Here is a 7,742-nt window from a genome sequence, read left to right on the forward strand (position 1 = left end):
TCTCATGCTTGGTGGTTCGAAAAACGCATTATTTTTCACATAATCTACATTATTACAATACCTTTCTCCCCAGCCTGGCACAAATGGCTTGATTCGTTCCGGGTTTGATGATGGCCCGCCTTCCGAAAAACAAAATGTGTTGTGATTGGTTAGCTGTCCCACACTCTAAAAAATCCTGGGTTATTTTTTTAACCAAAATACTGGGTTGAGCCTTTTGGGTAATTTTTTTTAGTTATTTTTTTCAGTGTTTGGGTAGTTTTTGTGTTACCCAGCTCCTGGGTCAAATGTAACAACCCAGTGTTTGGGTTGTTTTGCAGCTCCTGGGTCAGACGTAACAACTCAATGTTTCGGTAGTTTTTGTGTTACTCAGATCCTGGGTCAGACGTAACCCAGAGGTTGAGTTATCGCGGGAATTTTGCGTCTTCTCTTCACGAGAGAGCAGTTCTAAGCGCCATCGAATTGATGCATTCTTCGGTAAAATACAGGTTTGTGTACATTTTATTTTATCTATAAAATTGTTACTGTGCTGTATATCGTTCAATTTTATGCAGAGCAACATATAGGCGCGCGGTGTGAATCACCTTTAACGAGTGTCTGCGGTCTTTTCGCGTGATGGAAAAGCCTGATGCTTTGCATAAAATAAATGATTTTATTCATAAACACAGAATATAATACTTTGGATGTTAAAACATGTCCTCAGAGCTGTTTATTGTTTGTTTATTGTTTGTTTATTGGCAGGTTATGGAGTCACAGCATGTTTCGGCTAGAGTGAAACACGGGGCGGCAGTCACGATGGAAACAGAATAACAGAGACTGGTCGATTACACGTGAATTACTTCTGTTTAATGTTGAATTTTTCTTCTAATGTTTGTTAAACGAGTTTAAATATAGGCAATATGTATAGCCTATTAAAAACGATATAAACAATTCTGTAAATGATAAATAAAGGAAAATAAAAGGAAGTTATCATGCAAACCAGTCGTTGTGTGGAGTATTTTAGAAAGGTTTAGAGGATTTAAGTTAATCTGTAAACATTATTTAATGTATGAAGTAAACAAATAAGCTAGTAATATAGCAAAAATGAATAAACCCATTAGCTGGGTTAAATCAACACATTATGCTGGGTTAAATAAACAACCCAATTTGCTGGGTAAATTTAACCCAAGATGGGTTCTGTCCTATATTTACCCAGCCTTAGGGTTAATAACAACACAAATTGGGTTGTTTTTAACCCAGTGTTTTTTATAGTGCAGTGCGTTGTGATTGGCGAATAGCTTAGACGGTGTTTCAGTACTGCCCCGCCCCCTTGCCAAAGCAGCAAGTTCCGTCTGCTCCGGCATAGTTAAGGATGGTGTCAATATTGCTATATCAATTGGAGCCAGATTTAGAATATTGAACAAGCGGATCGTGTCGAACCTTTGCACGCACGGATATTGCAAGACATATTAGAGTGGTAACGTTATTGTTTTTTGTTTTGGCTAAATTACGTTTTAGATACGATGTCAACAACCACTTAAACGCACTTCTTCTTCGTCATCGTCTTGTCTGATGCATTCAACCAAGCGTTCTAACCACAACCTCGCCCCTCCCCACCCCCCAACCATTCGAATTTCCGTAGGCGGGATTTATTTTAATGATATTCTAATGGCCCGCTTTGTGATATCACAAAACCCCAGAAAACAACGCTGTAGTCCAAATGAGCCATTCATTGTAGTTCTTAAAAAGGGATTTAAAAAAAAAAACACAATATCTTGCTTTGGAGTGGACTTTGAGTTTTGTAACTTTGTAGATATTTTTTATGCCCAAACATACACACTACACACTAACTAAAATCGAAAAAGTGAAAAGCATAATAGGACCCCTTTAAGCTCAAAACCTAACACAATACAAAACTGAACAAGATAGCAATTTGTTACAGTAATTTCTACAGTAATATCATATTGAAATATATTCCAAATTTAAAAAATGAAATACAATTAGAGGAAGCATCACGATCAAGCAATAACTTTTGTCAATTAGTTTCAAAGTTTAAGTAAAAGAATGTTAACCAGGATGGAGCTTGTAAATCAATTTTAAAAAATGAACACCGGGTATGTTTTCCTTTTGTAATCTGGCAATAAACAAGTCACTCAATGCAGACCAGGAGGCATTAAAATTAAGTGTGACATCTGCTGTTCACTTTCTCTAAAGCACTTTTGGGGCATGCTTGATGGATCTTTTTTTATATACTTTTATATTATATTAATAGTACCTTTCCTTAACAATTTAACCAATCTAATTAGGTCAATAAGTATTTTTGAAAAACATAAAATCCCTTTTTCCATTCAACGGTTTTGGCAGTACTGTCACATACAATTGGCCATCTTTTACCATTTAAGTGAACTCAATTGATGGTTTTATATTTTGCATTGCCATGCATTTCCCTCTAGCTGCAATAATGATTTGACCCTTCACTTCTATTGCCTGTCTGTGAATATCATTATATGAATAACATCAATGGCAGCCTGTCAGTGTCTATTTCTGAGACCACAAGAACAGACTTTAAAAAAGCGGCCCATGTTTTCGTATGTCAGTCTGCTGTCAGCCAGACAGTGAGACGGGTCAGAATCACAGCAGACAGCCTGGCCTCCCCGGGCAAGAGATCGAGAGACAGAGACAGAGAGAGAGGAGAAAACACTCTGCTGTCTCTTCACAAGCTCAAGAGTGTGTTCTTAAAACCATTCACTCACACTTACTCTACTACATCACACCCATATTAAGCCTGCTTGAAGTCTGCATCTCTAGATTGGATCAGATGATTGAAAATACAGCCACAACATAAATAATGAATTCATTATCATCTATGGGTGAAACACAGTAATTAGTCTCATCGAGCAAATCATCCACTATGACAGATATGTCTCATTAGTGGCCCGGGCGTGAGAGTGTGCTCTCTCTCAGCCGATGACACCTCAGACAATGTTTGTGAAGAAAGGCATTTGAATAAACCCAAATGAGCTAGAGCCAGCCTGTGAGTGTAAGTCAAGAGCGATTTAAACACAGTCAGCGGTGGCTTTCATAATGTGACATCATTTGATGTCCCCACCACCTCTACTCCGTGTGTTTCTCTGCACAGGCCCGGTGCACCCAGGACGCGATCCAAGATACTATTTAAACTGAGCTGGATGTTGACATCACTGAATTCAATGATGAACTGTCTTTAACTGAAAAATTTGTGTTTACTATTGTCATTTTGCATTATTGACACTATTTTCCTAATTAATGCTGTTCAGTTGCTTTGACACAATCTGTATTGTTAAAAGCGCTATATAAATAAAGGTGACTTGACTTGACTTGACTTGACATCACTGAGACCATAAAACTAACACTTAATTTCTTAACACATGGCATCTTTATTTATATATTTATTTATTTTAATGGCATTTTTGGAGATCAATCAAAAAGAGCAACTTATTTGCATTCAGAAGTTGGAAGTTCAACAAAGCTTTTATAAGTAACTTATCATTTTCTGTTAATTAAACGTATTAGCATAGACTGAGTCACAATTAATGTTATTGCATTAGGCAATACAATCTGAAACCAGGTGCCATTTACTTGAAAAATAACAAGCACACTTTTCAAGCAAAGCATTCCACAGACAGAAATTTGTTAAGCTTCAAAACGAAAAAACTTAATGTAGAGAGGCCTATAGTTATAGTGTGACACTTTGTGGTTGTGAAATGTTAGTGAAATATTGTATTGCCTGGTTTCACAGACAAGGTTTAAGCCTAGTCCCAGACTAAAATGCATGTTTGAGCTGTGTTAACTCAAAGCAACTCGCACTGACATATCCTCAAATATATCAGTGGCATTAATTTGTATCAGTGTGCACACCAGTAAGGTTTTTTTTTTTTTTTTTTGCTGTCCAGACTTTCCAAAAGCTCTGAGAAAAGTAAACACTGGACCACACATTCTCAGCTGGACTATTCCAATGGTTGGCCATTTTCTTTGCAAACTAAAGCTGCCTTTAGAAGATATGTAAATATTTAAAAGATATAAACAACTAGATTTGAACAACTAGAAACAACTGTGCGTTGGATCCAATATGTGCACTATCCATTTCTGAACACCAAATATTGGTTTTGGACCAGACCTATAGCCTATCTTTTGTATACAGAATAGCTTGTATCAGATCACATTCGAAAGTGGCCCAAATGTGTTTTTGCTGTTTAAATACATGCAACAAGATTCTATATATGTTAGATATCTGTACAAAGACAAGTTATTTCACCTTAAGCACACCTTACTTGACAAAATATAGTGGATGTTGATTTAAAAAAAACAAAAAAAAAAAACAACAACAGACAAATGCAAAATTGTCCAGAGGTTAACAAGATGTATTCCCCTCATGTCTAATTTATGCATATTGTTTTAAACACTCTGATCCAGAAGCTCTACGGCTGAATGAGCAAGCAGTATGTTCAAGGGATCATTGAGCAAAACCTGGGGAGAGCATGCACACCTCAAACCTCAACTCAAACACTCTCGCTCTCTCAGGAAGGCTGGATAGAAGCTCTTGGGGGAATAATCCACGAAGTTAGATCATTTTAAACTCTCTCTCTTCATAGTGGGCAACAATAGACTTCGATGGATTTTGAGGAGTGATCCCTGAGTGTCTCTGAATGTAGTGTCTGTGTAGTAAATTCTCCATGGACCATCTAGGTTTTTGAGGTAAACACTAGTCTCTAAGTGTCATACCATTCATCTAAAATCCCTTTGAAATGATAAAGAGAGTGGGACTATAGTCTTCAGGACATAATAATCACATGGTGGAGGTGCTGTTTCATACCAAAACATTTATTCTTTCAGTGATGATAAACAATTTGGTTGTAATTTAAAAAGGTGAAATGGATCTTAGAGACAGAAGTCCAATAGCTTTTGACAGTCATTACACTATTTTTATGTCCCTGATCAAATACCGATTGTTACTGGATCTCTTAGCTCTTCATTTTTAGCAAAATTAAATTCCAGCAGTGAAATAATGCACCATGACATCATAGACCAAGCCATCAATGTTCCATGTGGTGCTTTGACCTGAGCTATAAATGGCACGAGTTCATGAGTATCACTCAGTAAAGTTCCGATTGAATAGTCTTGCTTCTGCGTAGCAAAGCATGCTAAATTCATGAGCTCTAATGCACTGGTTTCGATCACATGCATGACTCATTTTTAATGCACTCAGAGAATGAGAGCAGGAGGAGGACGTGGAGTGGGCAGCTCTGTGGAGTTTTAGTAGACTTAATGACTTAGCTGAAGAATTTAATATAAGGCATGAGGGGACACTACCTAAAGACAGCAGAAGAGGATGTTGGCAAAATTGAGTCACTTTATGCCGCCTTTTTGTTTTAAAATGTTCTACTGGGGAACTTCTCTGCCTGTTATCAGACAGTACAATGACTCTTTCTCTTGCTGAAGTTACTCCTGATTCAACATGACAAAAATTAAACTTCTAAAATTGCTTTCAGAAAACATTCAGAGGCTGGATTTCAATTCGATTAATGCTTTTTGGTGGACTAATGACATTTTGTGGGCTAATACTGCTGTACTGTCACAATGTTGCAAAATAATATGCTTTGTTGTAAATGCTTGGTTTTCAAAAACTGTTATGATGTTAGTTAGTATTGTATTATCAATTGCTAACTTTATTAATGCTGTTGTATTCATGCCGTTGCTCCATTGTTTCTCGATAGTAATCCTGGCTGTGATATAAATTTTTCTCCTTAATGTAAGCAACTGGAAGTGGAAACGTTTTTACTCTAGGTAATATCTATCTAGACTCCAGATGGTCCAAAATGCAGCAGCTAGAGTTCTTACTAGAACCAGGAAGTATGACCATATTAGCCCGGTTCTGTCAACACTGCATTGGCTTCCTATTAAACATCGTATAGATTTTAAAATCTCGCTAATTACTTATAAAACCCTGAATGGTTTAGCACCTCAGTATTTGAACGAGCTCTTATTGCATTATAGTCCTCCACCTGGCTTACACATAACACACTAATACGTTTCTAATATTCAAATCCATTAAAGGATTTTTAGGCTGCATCAACTAGAGCAACCGGAACCGGGAACACTTCCCATAACACCTGATGTACTTGTTACATCGTAAGAAGAATGGCATCTATGCTAATATTAGTCAGTTTTTTTCTTATTCCGAGGTCACCGTAGCCACCAGATCCAGTCTGTATCCAGATCAGATGGTCACTGCAGTCACCCGGATCCAGTCTGTATCCAGATCAGATGGTCACTGCAGTCACCCGGATCCAGTCTGTATCCAGATCAGATGGTCACTGCAGTCACCCGGATCCAGTCTGTATCCAGATCAGATGGTCACTGCAGTCACCCGGATCCAGTCTGTATCCAGATCAGATGGTCACTGCAGTCACCCGGATCCAGTCTGTATCCAGATCAGATGGTGGATCAGCACCTAGAGATGACCTCGACAGCCCTGAATGTCAGCGGAGACCAGGACAACTAGATGAGCCCCAGAGACAGATCCCCAGTGAAGACCTTGTCTCCTAGACGGCCACCGGGACAAGACTACAGGAACCAGATGAGTCCTCTGCACAATCTGACTTTGTTGCAGTATGGAACAAACAAATGGTTTCTCCCAAGGTTTTTTCTCAATTTTGTCACCGATGGAGTTTTGGTTCCTTGTCGCTGTCGCCTCTGGCTTGCTTAGTTGGGGACACTTAATTTCCAGCGATATTGTCGACTTGATTGCACAGATACTATTTAAACTGAACTGAGCTGGATGATGACATCACTGAATTCAATGATGAACTGAAAATTGAGTGTTTACTATTGTCCTTTTGCATTATTGACACACTGTTCTCCTATTTGATACTGTAAAGCTGCTTTGACACATTTGTATTGTTAAAAGTGCTATATAAATAAAGGTGACTTGACTTAATATGTCTTTTAACCCTAGGTATATATGAAGCTTTTTTTGATGTGTGTGCAATGTCTATGACTTACGATGTTTCTAGACAAGGTGCTGTGGATAGCTGGTATGTTTTTCAGGGTCAGAGATCCTCAAAACCTCTGCACAGGTAGAGAGAGCCACTGCAAAAATAAGAAGAAAAACAGTCTTTAAAATAATCGCCTATGCCGTATATATGTAGTAATAGTAGTAGCATATACTGTATTGTTTTTAATTGTTTATTGCTTTAAGGCAGTGGTTCTCTACTCCAGTCTTGGTGATCAACTGTTCTGCGCACTTTGTATGTCTCTGATCTGTGTTAAATAAGGAAGACATACAAAATGTGCTGAGCGGTGGATCACCAAGACTGTGGAGAACCACTGCTTTGAGAGATGTCATGCGAATATGATGGATGTAAATACAGACTTAATTTAACAAGTTACATCAATCAGACCACAGAAATTGAATTTGTTCTAATCACATAAGCTTGCATGCTGAAGCACACCCATGAGCCACTTACTGACACTGATGGAAACTGACCTTTGATGAACATTGTCATATATATATATATATATATAAGCAATAAAGTACGAAAAGCTGTGCTGTATCTCAGCATGAGAAAACATTCCTGTCTGTTTGTTTAAACCAGAGTGGCTCACAGCACAGCACGAGTCTTCCTAAGAAACATCATTAAAAAGTATAATTCAATGAACATACACTACCATACCTGAAACACAAAACTTATAAATAGTATATGCACTTCAGCAACTGTGGCCTTTCA

General features: G+C 37.9%; 1 protein-coding gene across 1 annotated transcript in view; it reads right to left on the minus strand.

Moving 5' to 3' along the window:
- Positions 1–7,082, minus strand: part of LOC107674886 (FERM and PDZ domain-containing protein 3-like) — a 77,772-nt gene extending 70,690 nt beyond the window's left edge. Inside the window, exon 1 of the mRNA XM_016469031.1 lies at positions 7,018–7,082. The gene's annotated coding sequence lies outside the window, so the exon portion shown is untranslated. The remainder of the gene's footprint in view (positions 1–7,017) is intronic.
- Between the last annotated feature and the right edge of the window lie 660 nt (positions 7,083–7,742).

The sequence above is a fragment of the Sinocyclocheilus anshuiensis genome, unplaced genomic scaffold (genome assembly GCF_001515605.1).
Source record: "Sinocyclocheilus anshuiensis isolate Anshui unplaced genomic scaffold, SAMN03320099.WGS_v1.1 scaffold1133, whole genome shotgun sequence".
NCBI classification, from domain to species: domain Eukaryota; kingdom Metazoa; phylum Chordata; class Actinopteri; order Cypriniformes; family Cyprinidae; genus Sinocyclocheilus; species Sinocyclocheilus anshuiensis.